Source organism: Columba livia, chromosome 2 (genome assembly GCF_036013475.1).
Source record: "Columba livia isolate bColLiv1 breed racing homer chromosome 2, bColLiv1.pat.W.v2, whole genome shotgun sequence".
Classification (NCBI taxonomy): Eukaryota; Metazoa; Chordata; class Aves; order Columbiformes; family Columbidae; genus Columba; species Columba livia.
Window position 1 is genome coordinate 14,428,581 of NC_088603.1, and position 13,532 is coordinate 14,442,112.

Genomic DNA, 13,532 nt, shown 5'->3' on the forward strand with positions numbered 1-13,532 from the left:
AAAAAGATTCATCTTCTATGGGAAGTGTAATTCAGTGAATACAGACATGCATTTGTTTAGATATTCTACTTAACTGCACTGGTTCTTTTTCCCTGTTCACCAGAGGCTTACTAATGCAATTGACCTTCTTGACTAATACCAGAGAGGTGAGAGGCTGCTCAGTTGAAGATGCACACATCTAGGTGTCAATAAATAACAGCTGGATCATTTTACTTACAGTAGTCCCTGGGACTACAAAAGAGCAAAATAACAATTCAGAACAATGTGACAGCCTACACTTCATACACTCTATTTTGTAGCTTGCACCTGAGAGTAGCCTCTTGTTTTTCTTGGAGCTGTTGTCCAGTAGGAACCTGAATTGTTTCCTAATAACTGTGTGATCTAAAGCCTAAGGAATAAAATAACTGCTTGCCTCGGAAAATATTTTAATGGTGGCAACAACAGAGGTAATATTTTTCATCTCAAGATTTGAATTAAATTTTTTGAGAAAAGAGTTCTCATCCCATTTTCAAAAGGCTTTTCCTTTTAAGCCATCTCTTTTAGTTGTTGTTATGCAATTGTCTGAACTATAAAGATACTTAAAATTAGAAATCCCTCATTAGCATCTAGGATGATTGTGGGACTTCCATCAGCGACATTGTTAAAAACTGGTTTACCAAACATCTGTCAGGAACAGTTGAGGTAAAGTCAGTCTTGTCTTCAGGAAGCAGGGTGGCCAGGCTGACCACGTTCCTTTCTTATGTGCTATGACTATATTACTGAGACAAAGATGAAAATACTTTTTTAGTCAATTTACTTTAAAAGGCTTTAAGAATTTAGTTACAATGGTAAACAGCACCTTCCAGTTTCACAGCTTAAGACAGCCTTTATGTCTGCAAGAAAGCTGAAATACCTCAATCATAAATATAATCCATGAGTCATCAAAAAATATTTTTAAAAAATCCTATAGCTTGCATTAACCTACCAATAGAATGTAGTATTTCAAACCTCAAAATGCTTAGGACAGAGATCATTTACCAGCACTGTTACCATCTTTGGGAGGGCTACCACAGCTGAATGCAGAAAAATAGAGCATTGGGCCAAGATGGAACTTGGCTATATACCTGCCTACCAGATAGAGCAAATAAGTATTAGTGGCACCAGTGATAAGAAAGTTGTGAAGATTGCTGCAGAAAGTTCAGTGAATGTTCACAGTGTTAGGAGAGGCTGTTGAACAGGAAAACAGTGTAAGTCACAAAGCATCACACCTGGAGCAGATGATGTCCTAAACTGGCTGCAATTATTGACAGTTGTGTGCAGAATATAGTTATCTTGAGGATGAGATTAAATAAAAAGTTAAATACATTTGAATCAATTACATTCTTTTAATCATCTCTTCTTCCGTAAACACAGTAGACACATATATATTTCTGGATGTTTTTAACAGTGTCTGAAATTCCAAGCAATAGTAGCTTTCCAAGAAATTTATTCTGGACCATCTAGAATTAGGATAGCCATGATCATATTGTCTGACCTCTGTTATAAAACAGGCAATAGGACACCAGAGGATGGAAAGAGAATATCAGATGGAATGTGGAGGCACCACAGTCCTTCATCCTGCCTTGAAAATCCCTAAACCACTTTTAAGATGTGTTTATATAACCTGCACTTATAAACCACTGCTAATAGTGTTTCTCTTACCTTTTGACTCCATTTATTTCCATGTTATAAAGCTTCTCCTGAGTCTTTATTGCTACACTTTAAACCAGCTAGTTTCTGTCCTCACAGATGCAGTGAAAGTTTGTTTTCTACCTTTCTGTTGCATTTGAATTTCATATTTGAATTTTGTTAGCCTGCTTCCTTTCAGCATTTTTACTTTCACAACTGAAAACTTGCTTTTACTAAACACACTTTTAAATAAAGAGTTCAGTCTTGATAAGTTACTCCAGTAGTTCTTTATTCTTCTAGTGAAAAAGTGTCTTATCTCCTATAATCAGATGTAGAAATCTTTTAAACTCTCTCAGCTTACAGTTGTGATTATATTACAGACAGTAATTCTGATTTTCACACACCCTTCTAAGGATGAGCCTACTGAGAACATAAACTCTTCAGCATGGCAGAAAAATGGACTTCTGTTATTAGAATAGGTCTCTGGGCATCCTTGTGATGCAAACATTAACAACAGCATTCCCGTTTAACCCAGGCTGGGATGAACAAACACTGAGCAGCTCCCAGCCATTAAGATGCTGTCGTCAGTCACCAGGCACCATGCTGATAACAGGCAGAATCTCAGTTGGTGCAAACCAGCATAACTCTTATTAGACATCACACTCAGCAGCTCTCACCCTTTTTATGAAATTATGCTTTCTGACTGCCATAGGCTTTTATCAGCAGCATGCTTTGCTTAATGTGTCTGAGATCTGTAAAGGCACATTGAGCAATATGATAGGCATCTTGTAAGACTATCTGATCTTTTAAGGTCTGGACTGAGTTGTAACATCTCTGAAGCATTCAAGCTCTTTTAATTAGTGAGTCATTTCTGTCATAGTTACCTTCTGAAAGACACATACCTAACTCTCCCTTTCTCAAGCTCCTTCCTGTTTTTCCTTATCTGTTATCATAATAAAGATTCATCTCAATTATTGGAGACACAGACTTCTCATTAAGAAACTCATAATAACAGTACCCAGCTCACACTCAGTGGAAGCATACACCCAAAAACACTGTATAACCTCTGGAAACCTCCCTGTTGTTCCTGTTGTTCCAGTAAACAGTTCTGCAGTAGAGGATGACATATTTCAGTATGAATATGTGCTTAAAGTTAGTTACGTTTAATGTTCTTATTTTACACGTGCAAACAGTCCATGGACTTCAGTGGGAAATTTGAGTGTTCAAGAAATGCCATTTGGAGCTTATTAGGTAGACATAGCTTTTATTGCTTCTAAAGGATGTCTGCTCTTGTGTTCATATACAATGTGGGGATACTATACGCACATGTTGTGTTAAACGTTCTGTTCTTGCTTCATTTTAGACAATGACTGGGCAACACTCCAAATTGTTCCTTATGAAAATATATTAAATAAAATGGTTTTGAAAGAAAGGTATTGCATAGGGTCTGATAAATGTAAAACAGTTCCACTGGGTACCAGAGCAGTAGGAATAAAGTGTGAATTAATTTTTCTTTGGCAGCTAATGCTATTCAGTGCAAAATTTGTTCAGGGTTTGTTGCGCAGCTTAAATATTTGAGCATTTGGGGATTCAGATGAAATATATGTTTGTTTTTTTCTAAAGTTGTCAGGGGCATATAAGTGTCAGTTTTCATTAAGAATTATTTCCCTCAGGATCTTTGGCTTAAGTTACCCTTCGGACCTCCACTGACCCCTTCCAAATCATCAGGGTTTCTTTCTGTGTGTTGTTCTATGGAAAAATGTACCTGCCAAAACCTAAGTGCTTTCAGAGGATGATGTTGACTGAATGTCTGAGCAGCTCTCAAATCTAAGAAATGTGCCCTGCAAACAGCAAGAAATTCTCCTCCTTTTCCCTGAAATGATCTATTTCTCCAGTACTAATAAAACAAATATTTAGATAAGTGTATATAGTAGAGACATTTGAAAATTAGTGTTCTCTACATTAAAGCTTCTTTCTGGAAGACCCACATTGTGCTGTATATGTCTAAGCCCAATTCCCGCCCTGAAATTTATGCTTGCAAACTAACAATAAAGCACAGTTCCGGCAATTCCAATTAGCTGACAAAACATTATAACAGTAATACACAGCTAAGGTAGCTCCTCTGGACAAAATGCTGCTTTTCCACTGGTCAGAAGGCCTTCACAAAGACTATAAGCCCTCATGGTGCAGCAGTCAGGACACACACCCAAGTGCTGTTCCACTCTTTGCTAATGGTATAGGCCACCCATTTTTTTAAGAGTTAATTTTGTTCCCTGTTCAAATATAGCAAATAATTTCAGAGTTAGGTCACTGTTGGCAAGCAGAGGAAGACTGTTGAAAGCAAGGAAGTTTCCAGGGAAAAGCAGAGACTGAAATATTATTCAAGGATCCCTCTGCCTAAAAATTATGAGATTATTGTAACATAGCGTTCTGGTTCACACGATCCACTGATGTTAGTAAGTAAGGAATGCTGAAATGTTTTGATTTGAAGGCTGTGTTGGAAATGAATAATTCACTTCAGTTCTGCACCCATGAGTTGAGAAATACATTTGCAATATGCATTTCTCTTACAGAATGGTTTAATGAAAGACTTATTTTCTTTCCCTTAGATTAAATCCCATTAGTTCTTTGTAAAGAGCTATCAAAAAGTGCTTTTGCTGCAGGACCAGGGCAAGGGATTAGCTCAATGATTTGCAATAAACCACAATAGTAACTGATTTTTTAATGGCTAACGGTTAGCAATATGAAACCTGAAAATAGATTTTTTTAATACATATCACTCACAGTGAAGTTTATCTACTTAGACTCCAAAGGTGTTATTAGATATGTAATTAAACATTTTTCATTTGCGCATTTACTAGTTGCAGAACCTACTGAAAGTGTAAACTAAGTTATATACATTGATCTTTGTGTTAGGTTATTGGAAAAAATATTCGGAGTCTGTATGTATACAGCACTACATGTTTTCTCTCTCCCCAACTCCATTTGCCTTTGGATAGCCTGGATTGAGTGCAACACACAGGTGGGTGAAATCTGGCACTTAATATTCATAGTTTCCACACCAGAGATAAGCTGAAACCATTCTTAGGAGGATATGTTTCTCTTAACCATTATTTACTCTTAAATTCGTTGTATTGGTGACGTTGCAGCTTCCACCTTTATCCGTGTTTCAAATGCTCTCTATATCATGCAGTGTGATGTGGCAACAGCCAGACCAGAGCCAAACAAACTCCCTCAGGAACATTAACAGGTCTGGTCATGACAGCCAAGTGCGCCACGGTAATCACATATATTACTGAGTTTAAATGGAGACTCTGTCTTAGATGTGTTCAAAGTAAAAACCATGTTCATGAAAGTTCTATACAAATGGTCTAAAACTGACTACCCATTCAGCCATGGTCTGCCAGTTACCAATTTGTGTATAGGGTGACCCTGGAAAAACTCCTAAGGGAAAGAATAGAGAACATCTATGTCATTAGAAGATGGATGTAATTCCCTTGCTCTGTCCATGGCTTGGGGCCATTGAAATGTTATTCCAGATACTGTTCCACCAGGCTCAGGGCCAGATCTTCCTTGCGTACCTTGTCCAAAAGAGATTTCAGACAGATCTCAGTTCTCCAATATTCACCCTGCTTCCCTGATTTCATATATGTCTGTCACATGGACCCCATTAAAAATTCAGGAACAAGATCAGTGACTTCAAATAAACCTTTACATAAGTATTGAAAAATAATGGCCCTCAGTACAGTATTCTGGACTCCATTTCCCAGTCACCACAGATTTCTGTGAAGCATTGTCTATTAAATAGCCAGGCAGTTTCCTCTGAAGCAATTTTATTAGAGTCATTGCAAAATTACTTGGAGCTCTCTTTAGCTGAAATTTGGCTCTGAACTAACAGTTAACCTCAAAAATAATCTTTCCCTTTTGGAAGAATTCAAAATGAGACCAATGAGCACTGTTTGGTGCTAGTTTTTCCTCCAGCTGTTACTAATTATTGCATAGCATCTATTTTTAACTTGCAATCCCCTGTCTCCACCTCCCCTCACACCTTTACTGGTCATTATTTTTCATATTATAGGATTCCCTCAGTTAGCCTAATGTTGTAAAATGTATCATCTGATATAGGTTAGCTGCTAAGGCTCCCTACAGAGTGAATGAAGACAATAAGATACCTTCATAAATTTATACATTACTCTTATATTATTTAGCTGTCTCTGTCTCCTGGAGAAGACTATCTCCATCAACTTTACAGGAAATTCAGACTATCAACCTAGGCTAGACACCTGACTTTCAGGTGGCTAAAATCCATTAATATAAATCCCACTATTTATGTCCAGAGAAGGCACTGTATAATAATGATCACAACCTAAAACTATGCAGATACATTTTCACAGAATCCACCTATGAAAGTAAACTAAATTTCACCATAATTCAGCTTGGCTAAAATGATCAAATATGTTTAGCATTATATTATTTATCATTAGGCATTACTTACAGGTGTCCAGTGCTACAAATATTAATCTATGTCTGGTAACATGAGGGCGAACTGTGAGTGCTCCTTATCTGAAATGATGTTTATTTTGTCTTGAATTTAATATGCACAGAGCTTCAAGGGGGTATTTTGTATCATTTGCTGGGCCAGTCATACCCTGTTAAATGTAACTGAAGTCACAATGGAAAAAGCATCACAGCTCTCCTAAATTCAGGGAGTTTGGCTCAGAGGGATTGGACTGCGATACTTGAAAGGATTTCAGATTGTGATGAATGATAACTAAATTAATAACTACTCCCTAAACAAAAATCTCAGCTTCACTCAGTCCTTTTGGAGTATTGCCCTTAGCATAATTTGCAGAGGACAATGAGGAAGTGTCCTACTTCTTTGCTGTGTGACCAGAGGTGTGTGAAACAAAATGACACTGGTTCATGACGCATATCAGGTGTCCCAGGAGCACATGTGTTTCACTGGTCCCCACTCTCCCTTTAGCTTCATTCACCTGATTTTTCATTTGGCACCCACACCACACTTTCAAATAATGGAGGTATTTTACTTAGCCACACTAAGGAGTCTCCTTACGAGATTTCCAGAGAGGCCTTACTGTTTTAGGACCTTAATTCAATGAGAGTTGAGCAGATATCTCTTCAGAGAGGATGCTCTTAGGGGTGCTACACCAGGCTGGGAATACCCTGATTTTAACCAGGAATATTTGATAGCTTCACAAATAAATTATTCTCAGAACCTTTAGGTGTCTGAACAAATGGAAGCTGCTAAAATCTGTCTTCATATGCAAATCTGCCATGTTAGATATGGCTTAGCTGATTTGTACTCTTACATACTCAATAAGTGAGTAGAAGTATACCAAACTTCTTATGTGTGGATTGGATTCTAATTGAAGTGCCTCAGCAGCTTAATGCTGTCCAGAAAAGTGCTGCAAGAGAAATACAGAATGTAACAACCGGTCTTATTTCACACTATTCTGGTTTAATGGGCAACTGCAGATTGCAGGGTGAGCCATGGGATTGCATTTGCAAGTGTGTTTACAGATACAGTATTGATTTCCTTGCTCACTAAGAGCATTTCTATACTGCCACTGCTTGCAATAAACAACCCTGCAAGAGCCTTCATGGTTGTGAACCCATATGCATTATTTAACAGGAGCTAATCAATATAAAACAAGCATTCCCTTTGTTACAGGAGTGCTATTGACAGAATGTTTCTCCCTTTTAATTTTTTATTATTTTGCATTGATTGCTGAAGCCCTGCGTAGTCTTCAACAACATTTACTGAGCCAGATCTGGCCATAAATTTCACTTTTTATATAAAAACAGATTGCCCCATTTTGGCACAGAATTAATTTGGAAGAACATCCAGCGTTCTAAGAAATCAATTTCAGCATAGCCATTAACTTCAATGGCTGAAAAGTCAGGCTTTTGATCACATATAAAAATCAGTCCATTTAACTATCTCTGCAATAAAAGATCAATACCAAAAAAAAAAAAAAAAAAAAAAAAAAAAAAAAATCAATTCAACCAAACCAAACCAAAACGAAAAAAACACACCACAAAAACAAACAAACAAACAAACTTCTTCCTGTTCCCAAATAAGTCCTTAATTTAAGACTCTGCCTGGAAAGAATGCATGGAATTTGGATTTCTCAGCTAATTGAAGAGAAATAATTTTGCTATCTCTAATTTAAAAAATAATATTCTCTGCTCAGTGTTTCAGATTTGACTTGCAGTTCTACTAATGCCATACCTGTAATACAATTCCAATAACAATATAGAAGTGCAAGACAAAGTTTTTAAAACTGGACTGCCTTGCACATGTCTCATTTGTCCTCTCTTAAAAATCTTCAGTTGGTTCAGGTGGGAACAAGAGTGAATCAGGCAAAGAGGAACTAATTTGAAAATTCCGCTTCCATTTCTTGGACGTTAAATCGTAGGAATATGTTTAATTAGTGAAGTGTTAGGATCTTCAAAATGAAACTCATGGGCATTAATTTTCAGCTACCACTTTCCAGGCTCATACTTGCAAGTAGCATTTACTGCCAATATGACGTTTAGAGAATCAGATGATATGCCATACAAAGGTTTAAAAGATCCTAAACTAATCTGTTTGAGTATGTTTCATTTCAATCTTCAAATAAAAGATACAAGGATTTTTCTTCTAGCCTGAAGCTAAAACTTTACACTAACAACTGAACTCTAAAACTGACATATTCTGATTATTTTGACCCTTCATATGTATACTTCAGTGAGGGTTTTCAATATTACTTCAAGCTGGATAATGACTAATGTGTCATTCAAAACTGAAAATCTTTATGAGGAAATGTTATGTTTGACATTTTGGAAACTGATGAAAATGGTAAGTAAAATAAATATGAAACATATCAAGGCAAGTCCCAAGTATGAAGCAGGCAGCTTTTTATCTCTTGCTCAGGGAAGATATTTCACTATTCTCTGAAATTTATTTGAAAAAAAGATAGAATACACTGGGTGAAGGCACGTTTTGCTGGTTAGAAAGGAGATATTGTGGGATGCTGCAATGGAGAAGATAGGAGCAGAGCATTTCATACTGGTTTTTACTACAAAATAGACACTAGCCACTGCTGAATGGAGAAGGTTTCATGGTCTCAGGATGGCCCTTTCAAGTCACAGTTAAAGAAATCTTTACTAATTATAAATATCAAAGGTGACTATCTAAACAGATTACAAATATTTCCTAATTGTTTTGAAGTATTCTATGTTAAACCATTATATTAGCAGACCAAAAAGAATGAGGTGAGAAAAGGAGGTATTTTGCAGAAACTCTGAGCTCATAGCTTCATAGAGCTTCATAGCTCATAGCAACAATCAGAGTGAAGACCACAGCTTGCCAGAGGCATTTCCTTTGTAATCTAGAAGACCATCTGTACAGTGTCATTAAATAATACAGCACACAGAAGCTTTCATACTGGTATCTGTGCCTATGTGCTTATACACACCTCCTGCAAATACTGAGGTGACTTCTGCCCAGTGTACTGAGGGGAGAAGGCATCACTGGTGCCCACTTTATAAATTATGCACTAGATATTAGTCATGCAAAGTTTAAAATGTGTCTCAGTCACCATCCTTCAATGCTCAGAAGTCTGCTTGTGTGGATGTACAGCCTGGCCACACCAAAGTTTCCGAATCCATGACAGTGACTTTTTGACAAATTGAGGGTTGTTTAGGAGGCACCAAGATCTGTCTCATGAGTATATGTGAGAAGTGATAGAGAGTATTTAACTAAGACTCTGCTCCCTGTCTAGTTTTAGTCAAATTGTTGGGATTACAAGTGTTTTGGTTAGTGATGGAGACATTCTCTGGGGTCTGCAGACCAGAATGCACAAGCCAGAAGTGTTGAGTGGGCTTAGGGGGTTTACATTATGGAGTGGAAAATTCAGTTGGTTCACCTCAGAGTTAGAGAACAAACATAATGCTGTGCAGCTCTTGAGAGGTGCAAAATCTCTCAAGAAGAAGAAAGAAGAGATCACCTAGAGTTTGTGAAGCAGGATGGTAAACCCATAAAGGCTGATTGCTCCTGCCAGAGACAGGCACTTTGTAAGTGGCTGTACCTGGTGAGACTGAATGGCAGAAGATAGACAGTAAAACAAACCTCAGAGCTGCTAAAGCACTGAAACTCTGACAAAGAAGCACTGCAATAACTTAAATACCTGCTGATGGCTTTAGAAAGGAAACTGACCTGCCTGAACAAGTTATTCTCAGCTAGAAATTTAATACAAAGCTTGTTTCACTTGTGCCAGCTTTGCCATTGAAGATTTTGTCTTATCATGAACTAGAACAACTTCTTTTTTCATGGAGTAAGAAATTATGTACATATGTAAATTATTGATTTATTTATACTCTTTTTTCTATTTCTAAGAAAATTGATATTATTCTGCCAGGATTCTATATGTTTCTTTTTCCTTTGCTTACTGGAGGAGCCATTCGGTGAGGACTGTCGATACCACTATATATCTGAAAAGATAAACACTTGACAACTTGGCAACACTTAAGCATTCTTCATCCCTATTCTTTTATGCATCACAAGGATCTGCTCGGAACACCCACATGCACGAAAAAACATCGTGTCACTCACACATAATACACTCCTTTTTCCAACCACAGTTTTTCCTTTCCCAACAGTTCCAACTATAATTCACTGGCAGAGCAAACTCTTGGAATGAGCATTTTATTTATCACTGCACAAAGACAGGCCTTTACTTCTCCTTGACTCTCAAGGCCAAGGTAGAACTGGCTGCTTCTCCTTTGTTACAAAGTTTCCATAGATGAGTTAGTTTATATCTGGGTGTGTGGACTGAGACAGGCTGGAGCTTACTGCAGTGTTTACACATTTCAGTCAGGACAGGGACAAAATTCACAGTTCTTAAGCTTCATTTTCGCTGCTGAGCAAGTGTGACTTTATCCTGCCTGAAAGAACCAGTACTCTGGTTCAGAAGAGCTCCCTGGGGTGCTCAAGCCAAGTAATTCAAGTAATTACAGTAACTTACCTAACATCCCTCATCAAGAAACTACATTTTTGCAGCAAGAAGAGGACTCTTGTTCCACTCACAGAGGAGACTCAAAAAATAAAAACGTCAGTCTCCAGTACTAAACTGCCTGTAGTCCATTTTATCTTACCAGCAACAACTAAGGGCAGCAAAACAGGAAAAAAAAAAAAAAAAGACACTATTCTTTTTGTCTCAGTATGGTGGAAATGAGTTTTCAGGAAGAGTTTACATAAAAATTGGTTAATGGCTCCTGAACAGCAGAGCTCCCTTACAAGCTATCTCACAGTTCCTCACTGCCAAATTCACAGGCTACCACCCAAGGAGGAATTGTGCCTGAGGCTTGCTCTTCTATTCTACAATTGCTTGGTACATGTAGATGCCTGTATAGGTTAGAAAAGCTGTTAAGTTTGTGCAAGTTGCTCCCCTCCTTCTGCCCCATCTCAGTCCTGATGCCTCAGATGGGGACACATCTGTGACACTCTGTAAATGACACTTACCAGTCCATGAGAGCACATGAAGTCCAACTAGGACCATTGGTGGACTCCAAGGGACCAAGCCTCTCAGGATGCCAGGCTAGAGTCAAAAAGAATACAATGATTTAAGTTCTTATTTATATGGTGGGAGAATACTTAGTAAAACAAGAGTTATATCTCATGTAAATTGAAACTGCTTTAACAGTGAAATAAATAAATAAATAAATAAATAAATAAATAAATAAATAAATAAATATACTAAAACCATTCTTTCCCAGGATATTTATTGGAAGGCAGAGTCAATGGTTCTCCACTGGTGGAGGAGAGCTTTGTTCCTCCACCCCTTGGGCGAGTTCTCTAGCTACTGGATTACTGGCTGCAAGATGGACTGCATTACCTGATGATTTTATGAATGATGTGCAAGTTTGGCATGCCATTTCTCTGGCTTTAGTTTTAGTGGAAATGTTGATACGTAAAATGAAAATGCTGTGTATCACATTTAAAAATTTCAACAACAGCACACACACACACACACACACATGCTCAAATATAAAACAACCAACCTCATTTTGCCTAAGAAAACCACACTACTAACCAATATAATTTCTTTTTCCAGGACCAAATACTAGGACATGTTCAAGCCAAGTTAATTTCCATTTTTTAAAGATTATTGGCATTTGAAAAGGTAAAATATACCATACTGTGATCTAACTCCTATACAATTCCTTTCTCTTTATGCTACAAGGCTTCATACATTAAAAACATTGAAATTTTTACTGGAGTCCGTACATTTCCAGACCATATCTTTTACCTGTGATGAGAAAGCTGATTCTTATGTATTTGATCTCTGTACCTAAAATACAACATTTTTTTGTATTTCCAATTTTTAAGAGGTATGCTTTCCTCCCTAGAAACTAACTGGGTTTGTTCCCCTCCCATTTTAATCTTTTTTCCTCAAGCTCAAGAATGCCAACGTTGTGCTTAGTACATAAGGCATTTGATTTTTTGAAAAAAAATAAAAATAAATTCCTTTCTTTTCTTGCTGAAGTGTACATTTAAGACTGAATAGACCATTTAAAAATTTCAACAACAGCACTTAGCCAAGAATGCAGAGATTGGTAGTTTCTCAAAAAATTAAGATTATTTTAGGACATATCTGGTTGACAAAATATCTCAGTTTTCCCACCCAGCCTCAGCAGTTGGCTCTTGCTGTACTAACCACTGCTGTTAAATTATATAGTGCACACTATACTTATGATGGACATGGTTATAATGGACAATTGGTTATAGCGGACAAAAACAGATCTCCCAAACCAAACATATTAAGTTCAAGACATTCCTCTCTAGTTATAACAGACAAAGTTGGCCACAATGCCAATTTCTGGTCTTTCTTTTCTGAATCCTATAAGTGAACTGAATAGAAATGGGAGCTGGTGAGGAAAGTTACAGGAATACTATGCTTTTAAAACAGATTGTGCCTTAAACCCAAGACTGATCAAGATGGTCACAGAGGCTATGCCAGACTGGCGCTTTCTGTCAGCCTGACTGACCACTGCATACCACATGAACCCAGAATTTTCTGTAATCTGTTCACTTCTGCTCTAACAGCCACCTCACTGGATGCAGCACTGTGTGGATGTAAAAGGACTCTGATTCACCACTGCTTTGCAGGGCTCTTCGTCAAATTATGCAGCCTGTTCTGCCCATGCACAAGGCCAGAAAATCCAGGGTAATCCAACCGACCTAATAATTTTCAAGGTAGCCTTTTATATGCTGTTTATATCAATATTTGCCAAGGGCACAAGGAGGATTGGCAGGTGAGTTAAAAATACCCATTTCAAATAGAAAGAGGAGCCTGTGAGCTGTCAAGAAACGTGAAATGTTTATGATCCGCAGCTCATGAAAGGATTACATGTTAGGCTGAGTCAAAACTTTTGTGAGATTTTCACAACACTCACCTAAGACTGACAGCTATTACAGATGAAAAAACATTTAAGTGAGCATTCAGGTCCACTTCTTACACAGCATCTTTCCTGGTTGAATTTCAAAAACTAAACTACCAATTATGGGTATAGAAGGGAGAGTTATTTTTAAGGTCTGCTTGTGAAACAAACCCACTTTGAATTTAAACCTTTTGTTCTGAAGAAGAGTAAAATAAGCAAGGTATCCTTGTCTCAAGTGTGGGCAAACTGCTCATTGGAGCTCCTCATTGGGGATCTCACCAATATAAACTAGTGACCCCTTTCAGCACGTTTTGCCTTAGTAGCCATGTACTTGTTATTAGGGACCCTGTGGCAGAACTTTCCTAGCCAGCATCTGTGTCACTAGCAGAGTCAGCTCTGCAGGACCCTTGCCTGCCTGAAGCTCATGAACTCCCACTCTG